Source organism: Heptranchias perlo, chromosome 4 (genome assembly GCF_035084215.1).
Source record: "Heptranchias perlo isolate sHepPer1 chromosome 4, sHepPer1.hap1, whole genome shotgun sequence".
Classification (NCBI taxonomy): Eukaryota; Metazoa; Chordata; class Chondrichthyes; order Hexanchiformes; family Hexanchidae; genus Heptranchias; species Heptranchias perlo.
The window spans coordinates 114169405-114190773 of NC_090328.1; the positions used below are offsets into that span (position 1 = coordinate 114169405).

At 41.6% G+C, this 21369-nt stretch overlaps 1 protein-coding gene across 2 annotated transcripts in view; it reads right to left on the reverse strand.

Annotated features, from left to right (window-relative positions):
• The window catches only part of LOC137321188 (coiled-coil domain-containing protein 171-like), a 218963-nt gene that overhangs the window by 180379 nt on the left and 17215 nt on the right, over positions 1 to 21369 (reverse strand). The window lies entirely within an intron of this gene.

Sequence of the window (21369 nt, forward strand, 5' to 3'; positions counted from 1 at the left end):
AACGAATAGTGATTGTCTCCCAAATAAACCCTTCAAAGTTTAAATCAAAATCTTTTGAGCTGAAAAGATTATTGGATTTTAGACTTCTGTCAATATATTTATCATGGTCACTCAGTTATCACAATTAAAAATGTTCATGACGATTGCAGTGCCACTCACATTATTTTTGAAAATCATGCCCTTAGATCAACATTTAGAAGGCGCTTAGATTCACTAAAAAAAAGCCTACAAATCACAATTTTATGCTTATTTTTTGACTTTGTATATACATGGCAGCCAAAAATGCAGACAGAAATGAAATCCAGGAAGATGAGGATTGGAGAGAAGCCATAAGTGCTACAACGATAACAAGAGGTTGTAAATTGGGAGGTGGGGGGGGGAAATATTGAGAGATGTCAGCTTACATAATTATTGTATTACATTTTTATGCATCGCAAACTGAAGTCTTAGTACACTTAAATATTTTCTTCATCCAGATTTCTGCTCTTCTGGATCTCGCTGTGATACACATCATTCCCTGGACAAGGTGGTAGCAGGTACTATACTTCGAATCGAATCGATCCTGCTCTATAATCAACCACCACAGGGTATGTGAAAGCAGCCCGAATATGTTGTTCATCCCAGTCTTACCTTCCTCCCTCCAGTAAAGCACTTGGCCTTTGCTTGGTGCCTCTCGCCATCAAAACAGCAGAGACCAGAATTCACCATGTGGAAATGACAGGCACACACAAAAACCATTTCATGTAGGTTTCTTATCTTTAATGGGCAGAAATTTATAATTGATAAACAAAAATGTATATTAGTGAGACAGAGAACTCTAAAAAAGACCAGAGTTGGTGGTGCACAATGAAAAAGCATCAGCAATTGCATCTACTTCTTTTTAAAAATTGTTGTACGCATGAAAGGAAATTAAAATAAAACCATAAGGAGTAAGTATACTAAAATATATTGTAATGTACGTTATAGAGGTGGCTCATATGCAGCCTGGAGCAACTCCATTCATTTGTACAAGAGCCATTACTTTGGACTGGCCTGGAGCCCAATATACAGGTGTCTGAGCCAGTAAAAATGTAGTAGTGACTGGGTACTGCTGTATAAATGCTGGTACTAACTTGTCCCAATTTAGGCAATTCACTATGCAAAATAATACTGGAACTCACAATTGTACAGAAATATCACATGCTTGGATTTGTCCTTCTACCAATGCACGTTCATTTGGTAAACAGTCACCTAGCACTGAATACATATTTCTACAGACAACCACTGCAGAATTTCTTCTGCACAGCATTTAAGCTACAATCATTCAACTTGTATTCAACATTTTATGTTCATGCCATAATGCTTTGCAATTGTCCATATTAGGTGACATTAGTCTAACTGCAAAACCACGACAGCTCCTTTTGATGCAGTTTGCTTTATGTAGAATTGTGAAAAGTAAAGTTCAAAGGACTAAACCCTTAGGAACAAATGTTTGTTCCTGGTCATTAGTGACTTAAAATCAGCTCATATAATAGCCATTAATAACTATTCCTGATTTCATGTTGTTAAAGTAATTTTCAACCCAATTCACTATGCCTCCCTTTTTCCTCGAGCCCTCACCTTCACTACTATTCGTTATTCTAAAATGGTACTAGACGAAGAGCCCATTGAAGTAGATGCTGTATTACCCATCTAACTCAGTTACATCAAAGTCTAGTAAATAGCGACACCTTGACCTTTTGTTCATAAATGCATACTGATGCTTATTGATCACATACATTCAGTAAAGGATGTAAAGCTCACCAGAACTAAAAGTCTCAGGGACCCACTGCCAACTCTTTCAATTGATACTCAGCTGATAGTGTTTTTTCTGGGTTTGACATCTCCAGATTTGCTCCCAGCCCAGTCCAATGTCAAGATCCCTATTGCAATCAATGAAGTCACTTTGCATGTATGGGCTCCTCATCATCAGCGATATCACCAAAGCAGCTGAAGGTCAGGAAGACCCTAGATAGCTGGGGGGGTGCTTCACTTGGGTAAGATATTTAAAGATTTTAAAAAGTCAACAAATGTTTTTATATCTCTTTTTTCAATAAACTATGGAGGAGTACTTTCAACCAAAAGTACTCCCCCTAGACTTTGCTTCGCCTTTTAGCAATGGTAAACATGATGTTACTAAGTTCTTAAAAAGACTCCCAATTCCTTTTCAATCGTTAGCAGAATGCTGCTGTGTAGCTATCAACAATTTTTGTGAAATGTAAGGAATCTTACAACACCAGGTTATAGTCCAACAGTTTTATTTGAAAATTAGAAGCTTTCGGAGGCTTTCTCCTTCGTCAGGTGAGTGTGGAATTCCTTGAAGGTTATCGCATATATAGTCAGAACAATGCCTGGTGATTACAGATAATCTTTCCAACTGCCCGTTGTCAAGGCGATCAGACAGAGAGACGGTAAATACAGGACTACTGAATATACAAACGGTCCGAACCCAAAGACAGAGAGAGAGAGAAACATCCGAAAGGAAGAGAGAGAGAATGACCAGTTGTATTAAAAACAGCTAACTTTTTTTTCCCCTTGCTGGTGGGGTTACGTGTAGCGTGACATGAACCCAAGATCCCGGTTGAGGCCGTCTTCATGGGTGCGGAACTTGGCTATCAATTTCTGCTCGACGATTTTGCGTTGTCGTGTGTCTCGAAGGCCGCCTTGGAGAACGCTTACCCGAAGATCGGTGGCTGAACGTCCTTGACTGCTGAAGTGTTCCCCGACTGGGAGGGAACCCTCCTGTCTGGCGATTGTTGCGCAGTGTCCGTTCATCCGTTGTCGCAGTGTCTGCATGGTCTCGCCAATGTACCATGCTCTGGGGCATCCTTTCCTGCAATGTATGAGGTAGACAACGTTGGCCGAGTCACAGGAGTATGAACCATGTATCTGGTGGGTGGTGTCCTCTCGTGTGATGGTGGTATCGGTGTCGATGATCTGGCATGTCTTGCAGAGGTTGCCGTGGCAGGGTTGTGTGGTGTCGTGGATGCTGTTCTCCTGAAAGCTGGGTAATTTGCTGCGAACGATGGTCTGTTTGAGGTTGGGTGGCTGTTTGAAGGCAAGTAGTGGAGGTGTGGGGATGGCCTTAGAGAGGTGTTCGTCGTCATCGATGACATGTTGAAGGCTGCGGAGAACATGGCGTAGTTTCTCCGCTCCGGGGAAGTACTGGACGAGAAGGGTACTCTGTTGGTTGCGTCCCATGATGGAACGCGATGGACACCTACAGACGCTGAAAGACGCCCTCGTAAGAACGGGATATGACGCTCGACTCATCGATCGACAGTTCCGACGGGCCACAGCGAAAAATCGCATAGACCTCCTCAGAAGACAAACACGGGACGCAACCAACAGAGTACCCATCGTCGTCCAGTACTTCCCCGGAGCAGAGAAACTACACCATGTTCTCCGCAGCCTTCAACATGTCATCGATGACGACGAACACCTCGCTAAGGCCATCCCTATGCCTCCACTACTCGCCTTCAAACAGCCACCCAACCTCAAACAGACCATCGTTCGCAGCAAATTACCCAGCTTTCAGGAGAACAGCATCCACGACACCACACAACCCTGCCACGGCAACCTCTGCAAGACATGCCAGATCATCGACACAGATACCACCATCACACGAGAGGACACCACCCACCAGGTACATGGTTCGTACTCCTGTGACTCGGCCAACGTTGTCTACCTCATACGTTGCAGGAAAGGATGCCCCGGAGCATGGTACATTGGCGAGACCATGCAGACACTGCGACAACGGATGAACGGACACCGCGCAACAATCGCCAGACAGGAGGGTTCCCTCCCAGTCGGGGAACACTTCAGCAGTCAAGGACATTCAGCCACCGATCTTCGGGTAAGCGTTCTCCAAGGCGGCCTTCGAGACACACGACAACGCAAAATCGTCGAGCAGAAATTGATAGCCAAGTTCCGCACCCATGAGGGCGGCCTCAACCGGGATCTTGGGTTCATGTCACGCTACACATAGCCCCACCAGCAAGGGGGAAAAAAAGTTAGCTGTTTTTAATACAACTGGTCATTCTCTCTCTTTCTCTTCCTTTCGGATGTTTCTCTCTCTCTCTCTCTCTGTCTTTGGGTTCGGACCGTTTGTATATTCAGTCGTCCTGTATTTACTGTCTCTCTGTCTGATTGCCTTGACAACGGGCAGTTGAAAAGATTATCTGTAATCACCAGGCATTGTTCTCTGACTATATATGCGATAACCTTCAAGGAATTCCACACTCACCTGACGAAGGAGAAAGCCTCCGAAAGCTTGTGATTTTCAAATAAAACTGTTGGACTATAACCTGGTGTTGTAAGATTCCTTACATTTGTCCACCCCAGTCCATCACCGGCATCTCCACAACAATTTTTGTGTACAGCCAAAGTCAATTAAGCCACAAAGTACAGAAACATAACCCTGGTGTTTTGCTAAACACTGTGTAACATTAGTTATTTGGTAATGTGGTATTTCATAATGCAAATTTACAGTCAAATTCGAGTTATAATAATGTAAAAATACAATTAAATGATTTACACTTTGATTTCCACATAACTGAATAACATCTTAAAAACCCACAATGTATAGTTGACTTAAGTGTATGTCAATAGTCAATAACTAAACATTTGACAGATTTCTTTTTAAAGCAAAGTGATACCAGAATTGCAATGTTTTCAAGCTGATCAGGGAACAGATCTAATCTGGCTATAACAATCTCTTCCCCTGCAGAGTGACTGGACTGGAATGTGCGTATACATGGCAGATGAAATTTAATGCAGAGAATTGCAAAGTGATACATTTTGGCAGGAAGAAAGAGGTGAGGCAATATAAACTAAATGGTGCAATTCTAAAGGGGGTGCAGGAACAGAGACCTGGGGTTATATGCGCACAAATCTTTGAAGGTGGCAGGATAGGTGGAAAAAGCATACGGGATCCTGGGCTTTATAAACAGAAGCATAGAGTACAAAAGAAAGGAAGTTACGTTGAACCTTTATAAAACACTGGTTCGGCCACAACTGGAGTATTGTCTCCAATTCTGGGCACCGCACTTTAGGAAGAATGTGAAGGCCTTAGAAAGGGTGCAGAAAAGATTTACTAGAATGGTTCCAGGGATGAGGGACTTCAGTTACATGGATAGAGTGGAGAAGCTGGAGTTGTTCTCCTTAGAGCAGAGAAGGTTAAGAGGAGATTTGATAGAAGTGTTCAAAATCACAAAGGGTTTAGATAAAGTAAATAAAGAGAAACTTTTCCCATTGACAGAAGTGTCGAGAACCAGAGGACACAGATTTAAGGTAATTGGCAAAAGAACCAAAGGTGACATAAGGGAAAACTATTTTTTAAACGCAGCAAGTAGTTATGATCTGGAATACGCCGTCTGAAAGGATGGGGAAAGCAGATTCAATCGTGGCTTTCAAAAAGGAATTGAATAAATACTTGAAGAGAAAAAAATTTCAAAGCTGGGGGAAAAGAGCGGGGGAATGGGACTAACTGGATTGCTCTTACAAAAAGCCGGCACGGGTTCGATGGGCTGAATGGCCTCCTTCTGTGTTGTAACCATTCTATGATTCTAACTGCTGAGTTACAGATGCACCAGATATACTCTTCAAAAAGTGCAGTCTATAAAATCTCATTTTATAACTCTACCCAATCAGCCTATGTTTCACCTGTCCAAATGTCTACCAGAACTCTTCCAATATTTCTCAACCTCTTCTGTCTTTATTCATTGTTTCCCAATAGCATCTTTCATGGATAAATAGAGATATTAAAACCAAACTGAAGCTTAAAAGGGTGGCATCTGATAAAAAATATGGCTAACAATACTAAAAACAGTCATGACGAACAAAGAAAGTGTCATGGGGAAGTGAAAAGAGAAATTAATACAGCAAAAAGGAAACAGTAAGGAGTTTTATGGGAATGCAGATGCAGTATAACGTGGATAAATGTGAGGTTATCCACTTTGGTTGTAAAAACAGAAAGGCAGATTATTATCTGAATGGTGATAGATTGAGAAAAGGGGAGGTGTAACGAGACCTGGGTGTCCTTGTACACCAGTCGCTGAAAGCGAGCATTCAGATACAGCAAGCAGTTAGGAAGGCAAATGGTATGTTGGCCTTCACTGCAAGAGGATTTGAGTACAGGAGCAGGGATGTCTTACTGCAGTTATACAGGGACTTGATGAGACCACATCTGGAGTATTGTGTGCAGTTTTGGTCTCCTTATCTGAGGAAGGATGTTCTTGCCATGGAGGGAGTGCAACGAATGTTTACCAGACTGATTCCTGGGATGGCAGGACTGACGTATGAGGAGAGATTGGGTCGACTAGGCCTATATTCACTCGAGTTTAGAAGAATGAGAGGTGATCTCATCGAAACATATAAAATTCTAACAGGACTAGACAGACTAGATTGCAGGGAGGATGTTCCCGATGGCTGCGGAGTCCAGAACCAGGGGTCACAGTCTTAGGATACAGGGTATGCCATTTAGAACAGAGATGAGGAGAAATTTCTTCACTCAGAGGGTGGTGAAACTGTGGAATTCTCTACCACAGAAGGCAGTGGAGGCCAAGTCATTGGATGTATTCAAGAAGGAGATAGATATATTTGTTAGTGCTAAAGGGATCAAGGGATATGGGAAAAAAGCAGGAGCAGGGTACAGAGTTAGACAATCAGCCATGATCATTTTAAATGACGCAACAGGCCCGAAGGGCCGAATGGCCTACTCTTGCTCCTATTTTCTATGTTTCTATGTTTTTTTTTTAAAAAGAGTACTCGGAGAGGGCAAGAATAATCAGGGATGATAGTAAATATTTTTCATCAGTTTTTACAAATAATGGAGGAAATAAGAATTTAGGTGTACTAGAGGAGGATATGGAACAATTGTAGATATTACTGTAGAAAGTGAACAGCACTCAAGGTGGATTAGTCAGCAGGCCCTAGTAGCATGCACTATTAGCTACGGAGAGAAGTCACAAAGGAGATAGCAGAGGCTCAGGACACAATTTTACAATCCTCCTTAAATGTACAAATCAGATCATGGGACAGGAGAGTAGCTGATATAACATCCTTACTCATAAAAAGGTGTGTGGGGGGGGTGGGGGGTGGTGAAAGAGAGAGAGAGTAAGTAAACCGGGTAACAATACAATAGTTTCTCTAATGTCAGTTGTATGCAATTTCTTAGGATCATATTTCAAGATCAAATTAGTGAGTGTTTTGAAATGCTTGGGTCAATCAAGGACAGCCAATATAGACTTGTCAAAGAAAAATTGTGTGTGACAAATTTAAGAGTTTTTTGAAAAGATAACCGACTGTATAGATAAAGGGAATGTATATGGATTTTCAGAAGGTGTTTGATAAAATGTCTCACAAGAGGCTTATTAGGAGAATTCAGGCCTATGGTATAAAAGGAAATGTAACAACATTGGTGGGTGGACAGGAGACAAAGTTAGGTAAATGGGAGTTGCTTGGTGCAAATGGTGTCGCCCATGGGTCAGTGCTGGGTCCACTTTTATTTTTGGTACATATGATTTTGCCTGGGGCATATAGAGCACAATCTTGAAATTTGCAAACAACACAAAAGTAAGGGGTTTGGCAAAAAGTGAGGAGAAATGTAAAGGACTTCAGGTAGATAGACAGGCTAACAGAATGGACAGCAAGGTGAAAGATGCAATTTAATTTAGATAACTGTGATGTAATTCATTTTGGGAGAAAAATCAAGGACTGAGATTCGATACTCAATGGAAAGATGTTGAAGGGTATGGAGGAACAAAGACCTCGAGATTTAAATACACAATTTCCTGAAAGTGCAAGTGCAGGTAAGTAAAGCCATGATAAAGGCCAACAGCATTTTGGATTTTATAAATAGGAGCATAGAGTACAAGTGTACAGAAGAAATATTGAATTTGTAAAACACATTGGTTAGCCTACAGTTAGAATACGGTGTGCAGTTTTGGGCATCCCATTATAGGAAGGACATTAAAGCCATAGAAAGTGGTCACTGTAAATTCACCAGAATGTTAGCAGGGATGGGGAAACACAATTGAGGAGAATCTCGAGATACTGGAGCAGAAAAGGCTAAAAGTAGGTTTAATAGAGGTTTTTTAAAAGTATGAAGGGTTTTTCATAGAGTGAACAGCAAAAGGCTATTTCAACTGGTTGGGGAGTCAGTAATAAGGGATTATCAATTTAAAACTGTCACTAAGAGCGAGGGTTCCTCTGGGGAGGGCAGCCAGAGCTAAGTCCACAGCACCATGGGTGGCTCAGCCGTCCGGGGGGGGGGGGGGGGGGAAAGAGAGGAGAAAGGTCGAGAGAGCAATAGAGATAGGGGATTCTATAGTTAGGGGAGCAGACCGGCATTTCTGCGGCTGCAAACGTGATTCCAGGATGGTATGTTGCCTCCCTGGTGCCAGGGTCATGGATGTCACTGAGCGGCTGCAGGATATTCTGAAGGGGGAGGGTGAACAGCCAGAGGTCGTGGTCCATATCGATACCAATAACCTAGGTAAAAAGAGGGATGAGGTCCTGCAAGCAGAATATAAGGAGTTAGGAAATAAGTTAAAAAGCAGGACCTCAAGGGTAGTAATCTCAGGATTACTCCCAGTGCCACGTGCTAGTGAGTATAGGAATAGGAGAATAGATCAGATGAATGCGTAGCTGGAGGGTTGGTGCAAGAGGGAGGGATTTAGATTCCTGAGGAATTGGGACTGATTCTGGGGAAGGTGGGACCTGTAGAAGCCGGACGGGTTGCACCTCAACAGATCCGGGACTAATATCCTTGCAGGGGGGTTTGCTACTGCTGTTGGGGAGGGTTTAAACTAGAGTGGCAGGGGGATGGGAACCTGAGCGGGGAGTCAGAAGAGAGTAAAGTTGAGAGAAGCAAGAGAGGGGAGGACCCAGGGTAAATTTACAATACAAATAGTACAAATAGTTGTTCAAGAACAAGTGAAAGGGAAAAACGTAGAACAGCAGAAAGTGTACTTTAGGCACTACAGATAAAGTGAAAACTAGAAGGCGTAAAGCAATTAACCCAGCATCAAAACTGAAGGTCAGGCTAGGGTGTGTGGCCCAACTAAGAGTTCTATATACAAACGCACAGAGTATAAGGAATAAATTAAAAGAACTACAGGTACAAATTCAAATTGGAGGGTATGACATGATAGCTATTACTGAGATATGGCTGCAGGATGGCCAGGATTGGGAACTAAATATACCAGGTTATAAAGGTCTACAGGAGAGATAGGGAAAATGGAAGAGGGGGAGGAGTAGCCTTAGTGATTAGAGATGAAATCACTTCAATGATAAACGAGGATATAATGAGGGGTAAGCAGCCAACAGAGAATTTATGGGTTGAATTGAGAAATAGGAAAGGATCTAAGACTATAGTGGGAGTTGTGTATAGGACCCCTGGCAGCAGCTCTGAAGTGCTAGATTGTATAAATGCAGAAATTAGACAAGCGTGTAACAAAGGCATAGTGGTCTTAAGGGGGACTTTAACCTTCACATAGATTGGGAAAAGCAGACTAGCAACTGTCAGAAAGGTAGTGAATTGCTTGAGTGTGTCCGGCATAGTTTTCTACAGCAGTATGTCCGAGAGGCAACAAGGGGGCAAGCCATACTAGATTTAGTAATGAGTAATGAACCAGATTTAGTTAACAGCTTGACTGTGCGTGAACATCTATCCAATAGCGATCATAACATGATCGAGTTCAAGGTAGTGTTTGAAAGGAAAAAAAGTAAATCAGCTGCTAAGATTCTAGACTTGGGTAAGGTTGACTTCAATGGGATGACAATTGTAAACAATTTTACAACACCAAGTTATAGTCCAGCAATTTTATTTTAAATTCACAAGCTTTCGGAGGCTTCCTCCTTCCTCAGGTGAATGTGGAAAAAAAAATATTTTTTTTTTCCACATTCGCCTGAGGAAGGAGGAAGCCTCCGAAAGCTTGTGAATTTCAAATAAAATTGCTGGACGATAACTTGGTGTTGTAAAATTGTTTACAATTGTCAACCCCAGTCCATCACCGGCATCTCCACATCAATGGGATGAGACAGAGACTGTCCACGGTAAACTGGGCAAATCTGTTAATAGGTAAAACGACTGATGATCAGTGGGAAATGTTTAAAGGAACATTTAACGTGATACAGAATCGGTTTATACCCATGAGGGGCAAGAACTCTACTTGCCAAAAAAATACAGCCATAGACAACTAAGAAGGTAAGGGACAGTATAAGGCATAAGGAAAGGGCATACAAAAAGGCAAAAAATAGCACAGATCCTGGCAAATGGGAAAGATACAAAGATCAACAAAGGGTCACAAAACAGACAGTAAGAGCTACAAAAAGAGAGAATGAAAAGAAACTTGCAAGGGATATCAAAACCAATACAAAGAACTTTTATAGTTATATTAGGAAAAAGAGGGTGGTCAGAAGCAGTATTGGCCCCTTAAAAACTGAAGGTGGGGATATTGTCATTGACAATGGGGAAATGGCGGACATTTGGATAATTACTTTGCGTCAGTATTTATTGTAGAAAGAGATCTCAAGAAAACTAATATTGAATCGGGGACAGGGACTCAATAAAATTAACATAAGTAAAACAACAGTAATGAAGAAAATAATAGCACTGAAGAGTGACAAATACCCAGGACCAGATGGTTTCCATCCCAGGGTTTTAAAGGAAGTAGGTGAGCACATTGCAGATGCCCTAACTATAATCTTTCAAAGTTCTCTAGATTCAGGAACTGTCCCTCTGGATTGGAAAATTGCACATGTCACTCTGCTTTTTAAGAAAGGAGAGAGGGAAACCAGGGAATTATTGACCAGTTAGCCTAACATCTGTTGTAGGGAAACTGCTGGAGTCTATAATTAAGGATACGGTGACTGAATGCCTCGAGAATTTTCAGTTAATCAGAGAGAGCCAGCATGGATTTGTGAAAGGTAGGTCGTGCCTGACAAACCTGATTGAATTTTTTGAAGAGGTGACTAAAGTAGTGGACAGGGGAATGTCAATGGATGTTATTTATATGGACTTCCAGAAAGCATTTGATAAAGTCCCACGAGAGACTGTTAGCTAAGATAGAAGCCCATGGAATAGAGGGAAAAGTATACGGACTTGGTTAGGAAGTTGGCTGAGACGAAAGGCGAGAGAGAGTAGGGATAATGGGTAGGTACTCACATTGCAGGATGTGACTAGTGGAGTCCCACAGAGATCTGTCTTGGGGCCTCAATTATTCATTAACAACTTAGATGAAGGCATAGAAAGTCTCATATCTAAGGTTGCCGATGACATAAAGATTGGTGGCATTGTAAGCAGTGTAGATGAAACATAAAATTACAAAGGGATATTTATAGATTAGGTGAATGGGCAAAACTGTGGCAAATGTGAGGTCATCCACTTTGGATCAAAAAAGGATAGAACAGGGTACTTTCTAAATGGTAAAAAGTTAAAAACAGTGGATGTCCAAAGGGACTTAGGGGTTCAGGTACATAGATCGTTGAAGTGTCATGAACAGGTGCAGAAAATAATCAAGAAGGCTAACGGAATGCTGGCCTTTATATCTGGAGGACTAGAGTACAAGGGGGCAGAAGTTATGCTGCAACTAAACAAAACCCTGGTTAGACCGCACCTGAAGTACTGTGAGCAGCTCTGGGCACCGCACCCTCGGAAGGACATATTGGCCTTGGAGGGAGTGCAGCGTAGGTTTACTAGAATGATACCCGGACTTCAAGAGGTAAGTTACGAGGAGAGATTACACAAATTGGGGTTGTATTCTCTGGAGTTTCAAAGGTTAAGGGGTGATCTGATCGAAGTTTATAAGATATTAAGGGGAACAGATAGGGTGGATAGAGAGAAACTATTTCCGCTGGTTGGGGATTCTAGGAGTAGGGGGCACAGTCTAAAAATTAGAGCCAGACCTTTCAGGAGTGAGATTAGAAAACATTTCTACACACAAAGGGTGGTAGAAGTTTCGAACTCTCTTCCGCAAATGGCAATTGATGCTAGCTCAATTGCTAAATTTAAATCTGAGATAGATAGCTTTTTGGCAACCAAAGATATTAAGGGATATGGGCCAAAGGCAGGTATATGGAGTTAGATCACAGATCAGCCATGATCTTATCAAATGGCAGAGCAGGCTCGAGGGGCTGAATGGCCTACTCCTGTTCCTATATTCCTAGACATTAGAGAAATTCCTTTGTGCAGCAGATTGTTAGAGTGTGGAATTCTTTGCCACAGGGAGTGGTTGAGGTAGAGACCATTTTTAGGGAAAATTGAATAAATATTTGAGGCAGGGGAAGATACAGGGCTATAGGGAGAGAATATGGTAGTGGAATTAGTTTTGGATTACTCTAGCAAAGAGCCGGCAGACATGATAGACCAAATGGCCTCTTGTATGCTGTAGATTTCTATGATTCTGCCCTTGTTTCTTTAAGTATTTTAATTTATATGACCATTAAGCAAGGACTGGCATCTAAGACCAGGTCAGTACACTGTCAACAGTTAACCACACTCCAGTTTGAGAGCAATTAGTTATACAGGGTCCAGAAAGGATACCCTTTGAAGGCTACTTCAGAAACACGAACTTAATTGATTATGAAAAGTAGCAGCCAAGGCTGCCAAAATTCAAATAGATAGAATAATTCTGCCCCACTTACACTACTTGCTCAGTGGGCAGATCATTAAGCTGTTTGGCAATATAATAGACACATTCCTACAAGCAAATTTTATTGACAATTTAGCAGCAGCCATGAATCCAGCAACCCTTCAGACTGCATCATCCAAACTGGCCCTTGCATTCAACCTACATGCGCATGGGTTCAGATTGTGCTGGTGATAGGAAGTTTAAACTGCCAACTGAAGATTCAACTTTTCCAGCTCTCAGGTGTACTGCTGAATTATGTGAATAATCCACAATGCAGGTAGAAGCAACTGAACCATTGGGCAATAGTGACCAGAGCACAACAACTTTCTGTGTGACTTAAGAAAACAAAAAGACTTGCATTTATGTAGTATCTTTCCCTTCTTCAGAACACTCCAAAGCACTTCTGAGCTAATGAATTACTTTTTTTTTTGAGATGTAATCACTGTTATTTTTGCAGGCAAATGCAACAGCCACATAACTCAACCCTGCTACTTGAATTCAAGGATACGAGGGCTGAGCTTCATTACAAGAGTAAATATGTTGAGGATAAGTTGTCATTTCAACTTGAAATTGGAGGTGCCCCAGGGGTTTGTGCTGAGTCAACACAAACGTACATATTTGGACTTGGGCATAGCATTATCAAAATTTGCTGATGACACAATAGCGGGGTTTGGGAAGCAGTGAGGGGGACCAAAAAATACTTCATGAGGGCAGAGGCAGGCTAATGGAATGGGTAGATGAGTGGCAGATCCAATTTAATGCGGAGAAGCACGAGATGATGCATTTTGGGGGGAAAATGCAGAATGGAATAGAAATGATTATAAGGGAATCACCAGACGCAAAGGCGGTAATAGATTAGAAAAAAAGCTAATGTAGTTCAAAAAGGTTGACAAAACGGACAACAAACTACAGACCCATTTGTTTTTAACCCTATGTAAAATAACGGAAGTGATCAGGAGTAAACTCGATTATCTGTACAATAATAACCTAGATATTAGCAGTCAACATCGATTGAGAAGGGTTAGATCCTGCCTGACCAATCTCCTTGACTTGTTTGAGGAAGTGACATCCTAAGTGGACTGTTGAAAGCCCTACCACATCTTGTAACTAAACTTCCACAAGACATTTGACAAAGTTCCAGAAGAAAGGCTATTAGATAAGCGCAAAGCTGTGGGGATTCAGGGTACAGGACGTTCTTTAATTCTAAGGTTCCAATACTCTTAAACCTTAAGCAGGGTAGTGAAGTCTGAGTGTTTTTTGAGCAAAGTACTCAACCCCTTTTCTAGTGAAATTCACTATTCTTACAAATGCTTCGTAACTTATTTTTAAAAGTGTCAAATTTCTGATGTATGAAGACCATTGAGATGGATTTCTCTCAGTTAAGCCATTCCGTGACATTGTCAATGAGAAGCATCCTCACGCATTCTGCAGTGGTTCCTTTGGTAAACCTGCCTGATACATAATACTGAGTTGCAGGACCCTGGGAAACCAAGATACAGGCTGGGCTGAAGCTTTAGCAGTCAGTAGCACAGGTTTGTGGTCATTGGTGTCAATTTGGCTCAGTGGTAGCATTCTCACCGCTGAATTTGGTCACTGGTTCAAGCCTCACTGCAGGACTTGAGCACAAGAGCAAAGGCCAACACTTCAGTGCAGTCCTAAGGGAGTGCTGCATTATTAGAGGTGTAGTCTTTTGGATGAGATGTTAATCCAGGAACATGTCTGATGTTCAGGTATATGTAGAAGATCTAATGGCACTAATATGTAGAAAATCTACCAATTGAGGAGGTAAACTTACCCCTCAAGAACATCAAAGCAGATTAACTGTACATTTATCTTATTGCTGTTGGAAACCTTGTAATGCACAACTCTCTGCCGCTGAAGTCACAGCCCCCACTTACAATGGAGGTACTTTAGGGCACGTTAACATTTCGTCAGTGACCTAGCAGGAAGGAGACCGGTCTTAAAAGTCTCCACTCACTTCAAAAAGTTCTTTTCAAATTTGTATATTTGGTGTACAAAATGGGAGAACACCTTAAACAAAAAAGAATTCTCTCTGAATTTAGTTTCTTTTTAAAGGTTAATGAGCATTGAAATCAGATATTGAAGTACACATATAATGTGCTGAGTAAAAACATAGGAAGGAAGCAAAGGAAAATATTTTAAAAATTGGGATAACAAAAAGGTCAAAACACAGAAGGAACATCCATCTGGAAAAACTGTTTTAAAAACCAACTTTCATTTGATGGGGGTTGGTACAATTAATCTAACTTCCCCCAAATAATGTTCCTTTTATTGCATATATTAGATTATTGGACCTTTAGTTGGGACTATTATAGAACATTTTATGCTCATTTGGCATTCACTTATACCACATACCTCATAACATAGGAAACATTGGACTCTCAAGGAACATATGATGAGAACTCAATGTACTGGCCTTTTTCTATCATCCTTCTCTCATACACATTCACACACAACCTGTGTTTTAGAATGCTTTTCAGAAAATGGCCAGGAGAGGTCATTATCTGTATTAGGAAACGTTTTACAACAGTCCCTGCATGTACAACACCTTCCCATCCTATCTAAAAACAGTTTCCTCAAATTATTTTTCTTCAGTATTGAATAACTGACTTTTTTTTGTACCAGTTCTTTTTAAAAGATCAAAGTTTTGCAGACAATACGAAATAGAAAAGCTTAAAACTGTCAAAATCCACTCATTTTGTTTTTAAATTTAAAAAATTTTAAATTTTAAAATCCTGTTTTGTTATGCTCAAAATATTTCATATCAAAAAGGTACAAATATATGGATACAAATGCATTCATGTGACTCCAGTTTTATCCTTTAAATATTCATTACATTTTCATGAGCAGGAACATCAATTTTGCTTGCTCAAAGTACTAATTATTATGGGTGAATTTTAAAAAATGACAAATGTATCTGGTTGGATTTTACCAATTAAAACCTACAAATTCAAATCTTACTCAAGATACACAGTAGCATGTGACCATACAAACGGAACAGGCAAAAATTATCCACAATAGGGTATGGCACCTCAGCACTAGTGAATAATCTTCCAGTTGTCGAACAGCAGGAGAGGGGTAAACCTTGGTGTCATGGTGGGTGGGGCAGGCACAAAGTATACCTACAATTAAAATGTTGTAATTGCAACATACGCAATACTTTAAAGTCTTTTTTAAAAAAAAACCTATATTGAACAAATCGAGAGAATACACCCAAATGTTGGCAGGCAGGGCTGAATGGTTTAACCTGCCCCTCAGTGAAAGGCCAGCTGCATGAGAAATGGCACCACCCCACAAATCAGCTTCAATGTTGGGTTCCAGCTCCTGCGTGAAGACAGTTCAAATCCTGAAAGGGACAGCTAGAGTGGCAAGAAGTCCCACCTATCCCATTAAAGGCAAGTGAGATTTCTTTGCTAGGAAGATTTCATAATTCAAATTCTAAACATTAATTTCTCCCTCTGATAATTAGTTTCTTGTTATGTGAATTAGAACTTTAAACAGGTTGGCGACCCAACAGCATTGGCACACCAATGATAAAATGGATGAAAATGCAAACCACAGCTTAAAAAGGGGGCAAACCATCAAGCAATTGCTTCACAATATTTTTTAAAATTAAGGAAGCCTTAATATCAAAGTTCCTCCTCAATTTGCTCACCCTATACTTCAGCTGGAAAAACATCTTTCAAAAAAAATTTAGTCACATTCCCAGTAGAGGAACATTTTTTTTTTGCACAGACCGTATCTGATGCTATTTTCTCCAAAGGACGATACTTCATTTCTATTAAAAAAATATTGCCTGCAGCAGCTGCTGGAATTTAACACTAATTTCAAAATCTGAGTCATCAGGGCTTCTCAATCTTAGTTAATTGTTTCAGAATCGCAGGTAATTATTTAAATTAGATTTCACTGGTAAGTTCGGAATTGAGATAAACGTTAGACCGTTTGTTCCAGTTTACTTTTATTAAAATATGAAAATGTAAATATCTAATTAGGAAATTATGAGATACTCTATTCAATTTACTTTTTTAAAAATGATTATTCCAAATTATTTACAAGTTTGACTACAACTGTTGACTGAAATACTACAATACCTGTAACATGGTTTCTAACTAGTACTTTTTTTCCCCCCCAGTTCATAATTTCTATTCTACACTTATGCAATTTCTCCCTCTCGGTGGCTCAAGTGATATTTCTTTCTTTAGATTTTCCTCAACAGCAACACAATTGGTCCTCAATAGTTTTTAAAAAGTAAACCTGAATAAGTAACCCAAAATTGTTTTTGATTCCCATTTTCTAATCATCAATGTAATCCTTTATAATTTTTTAATTAGTTCACGGGATGTGGGAGTCGCTGGCGAGGCCAGCATTTATTGCCCATCCCTAATTGCCCTTGAGAAGGTGGTGATTCACCTCCTGACTCCCCAAAGCCTTTCCACCATCTACAAGGCACAAATCAGGAGTGTGATGGAATACTCTCCACTTGCCTGGATGAATGCAGCTCCAACAACACCCAAGAAGCTCAACAACATCCAGGACAAAGCAGCCCACTTGATTGGCACCCCATCCACCACCCTAAACAGTCACTCCCTTCACCACCGGTGCACAGTGGCTGCAGTGTGAACCATCCACAGGATGCACTGCAGCAACTCGCCAAGGGTTCTTCGACGGCACCTCCTGAACCGCTGCAGTTCATGTGGTGAAGGTTCTCCCACAGTGCTGTTAGGAAGGGAGTTCCAGGATTTTGACCCAGCGACGATGAAGGAACAGCGATATATTTCCAAGTCGGGATGGTGTGTGACTTGGAGGGGAACGTGCAGGTGGTGTTGTTCCCATGTGCCTGCTGCTCTTGTCCTTTTAGGTGGTAGAGGTTGCGGGTTTGGGAGTTGTTGTCGAAGAACCCTTGGCGAGTTGCTGCAATGCATCCTGTGGATGGTACACACTGCAGCCACTGTGCACCGGTGGATGGGGTGCCAATCAAGTGGGCTGCTTTGTCCTGGATGGTGTCGAGCTTCTTGGGTGTTGTTGGAGCTGCATTCATCCAGGCAAGTGAAGAGTATTCCATCACACTCCTGACTTGTGCCTTGTAGATGGTGGAAAGGCTTTGGGGAGTCAGGAGGGGAGTCACTCGCCGCAGAATACCCAGCCTCTGACCTGCTCTTGCAGCCACAGTATTTATATGGCTGGTCCAGTTAAGTTTCTTGTCAACGTTAACCCCCAGGATATTGATAGTGGGGGATTGGTCGATGGTAATGCCATTGAATGTCAAGGGGAGGTTAGACTCTCTCTTGTTGGAGATGGTCATTGCCTGGCACTTGGGTGGCAAGTAACATTCACGCCAGACATGAGCCCAAGCCTGGATGTTGTCCAGATCTTGCTGCATGGGGGTTCGGACTGCTTCATTATCTGAAGGGTTGCGAATGGAACTGAACACTGTGCAATCATCAGCAAATATCCCCATTTCTGACCTTATGATGGAGGGAAGGTCATTGATGAAGTAGCTGAAGATGGTTGGGCCTAGGACACTGCCCTGGAGGAACTCCTGCAGCAATGTCCTGGGGCTGAGATGATTGGCCTCCAACAACCACTACCATCTTCCTTTGTGCGAGGTATGACTCTAGCCACTGGAGAGTTTTCCCCAATTCCCATTGACTTCAATTTTACTAGGGCTCCTTAGTGCCACACTCGGTCAAATGCTGCCTTAATATCAAGGGGAGTCACTCTCACCTCATCTCTGGAATTCAGCTCTTTTGTCCACGTTTGGACCAAGGCTGTAATGAGATCTGGAGCAGAGTGGTCCTGGCGGAACCCTAACTGAGCATCAGTGAGCAGCTTATTGGTAAGTGCCACTTGATAGCACTGTCGACGACACCTTCCATCACTTTGCTGATGATTGAGAGTAGACTTATATGCTACAAAGTGGCTGAAAGCCTGGTTTTAAGCAGCAATTAATGTATATTTCACCAGATTGTTAATCTCTACAAGAGATGAGCACAATTCACACAAAGTGCAATAGACTTAGAGACAAATGTGATTTTCAGTTTTACTCTCACTCACTGCCTTAGTTACTTTGTAAAACAATGTAAATATTATAAAACATATGGGGTATGGATAACGAAAGATGCATCTTGCAGAGGACGAATAGAAAATATTTTGAAGTTCCGACCTTCCAAAAAAAACACAATTGAGTTGTCGAGAGACTGTTGACTCTCCCTAAAGGAGACCCATAGTTGAACTCTGCCATGAGCTTCCAGCTGTGATAGGTATCAAGAGTGAATATTTTTGTCCCTGTGATGCTGCAAGAGAACTAAAAATAGCATTTGTCTGCCCCAACCTCTGATTTTTGAAGCCTTTTACAACTTCACAAATTTCTGGTCCAACTTCTGTAAATGGCGCACAGGGGTGCAACTTTCACAGGACCAATAGCATGGAATCATTACACAGTAACTTTAGTTGTATGAGACATATGCTGTCATGAAGTTTATGTGGATAATTTGTTATCCACTCATGAGGGCACCCAACCTTGCCCATTCTGTATCAGAGGCTGGAGTGGGAAACCTGTTTGAGCTACTACCAATGCTAGATGCTCTTTATAAATACACTTACAATTTCATTATACACATCAGAAAGGAATTCTTCTCCCTTTTTTCTCCATTCACTGCCTCCTCACTACAATATTACTGCATCCCACCATTGTTATCTTAACATAAAATGCTTATTTCTAAGAATTTTATTTCTTTGGGAAAGGAAAAAAAAGAGTACTGATGAGGGTGAAGGGGATTTGGAAAATATGAAGGATACATACAAATTTAATTATGCAACATTGAAGAAGAAAAATTTGTACAGGGCAAGGTATGTCCAATATACAATTTGGAGCTGGTTCTCGCTCAGATACAAGTAGAAGTTGCAGTGGTCAGTTTCCATTCCCCTCGTTATTGGTTAATGCAAGTTTTGCTTCCATGCACCTCATGGCCATTCAGTGTTATTGACTATAATGGAAGTAGGTGAATATAGCACAGATGGAGATGTATCTGCGGAACTGTTCTACGCTTGGCAGGTTCAGTTCAAGAGATGCCATTTTCTACTGGATTCTGAGGAGTATATTGGGTCCCTGGAAAAAGTGGCAGATCCGGAGGTAGTAAAAAAAAATCCTGTTGACGCAAGTACATAATTTGATCCTCGTAGAGCAGTCTGTCCAGGCTAATGATGCCTTTTTGTTGCCCGGCCTTGAATCCACCTGCAGCTGGCATATCTAAGTAGTCACAGTTGTGGAGAAAGAAATGACATGCCAAGGGTGATGGTCGAAGGTTGTTTTTGTGACTGGAAGCCTGTGGCCAGTGGGGTACCACAGGGATCGGTGCTGGGTCCCTTGCTGTTTGTGGTCTACATTAACGACTTGGATATGAATGTAAAAGGTATGATCAGTAAGTTCGCTGATGATACAAAGACTGGTAGGGTGGTAAATAGCGAGGAGGATAGCCTCAGTCTGCAGGACGATATAGATGGGTTGGTCAGATGGGCGGAACAGTGGCAAATGGAATTTAACCCGGAAAAGTGCGAGGTGATACACTTTGGAGGGACTAACTAGGCTAGGGAATACACAATGAATGGGAGGACCCTAGGCAAGACAGAGGGTCAGAGGGATCTTGGTGTGCAAGTTCACAGATCCCTGAAGGCGGCGGAACAGGTAGATAAGGTGGTAAAGAAGGCATATGGGATACTTGCCTTTATTAGCCGAGGCATAGAATATAAGAGCAAGGAGGTTATGATGGAGCTGTATAAAACACTGGTTAGGCCACAGCTGGAGTACTGTGTGCAGTTCTGGTCGCCACACTACAGGAAGGATGTGATCGCTTTGGAGAGGGTGCAGAGGAGATTCACCAGGATGTTACCAGGGCTGGAGCGCTTCAGCTATGATGAGAGACTGGGAAGATTGGGTTTGTTTTCCTTGGAGCAGAGGAGGCTGAGGGGGGACATGATTGAGGTGTACAAAATTATGAGGGGCACAGATAGGATGGATACTAAGGAGCTTTTTCCCTTGGTTGAGGGTTCTATAACAAGGGGACATAGATTCAAGGTAAAAGGCGGGAGGTTTAGAGGGGATTTGAGAAAGAACTTTTTCACCCAGAGGGTGGTTGGAGTCTGGAACTCACTGTCTGAAAGGGTTGTGGAGGCAGGAACCCTCACAGCATTCAAGAAGCATTTGGATGAGCACTTGAAATGCCATAGCATACAAGGCTACGGATCAAATGCTGGAATATGGGATTAGAGTAGACAGGGCTGATGGCCGGTGCGGACACGATGGGCCGAAGGGCCTCTATCCGTGCTGTATGACTCTATGACTCTATGCAGGGTTCTTTCCAGATCAAAAGTGTTAATGATGCAATGGATTGTGTCTGGTCTGAGTGCCTGCACTGTGGAGAATGAAAGGCTTTGATCAAACAATGCTTAGGTCTACACCTAAAGATTTTATGATGAGGCCTTTGTTCCAATTTGGGCTCATTTCCAAATCCTCCTATTTATATTCACAGGCTAAAGTTGGTAATCAAATTTATTTACACTTTTTTTAAATTGTAGAGAAGCAAATAATGTAATAATGCTGAATTTACATAATACACCAAGCTATCTCAAAATAATAAAGTATCCAAAATCTTAGATTCTTTTTCAGAATCTTTTACATGGCTCTGCGAAGATTGGA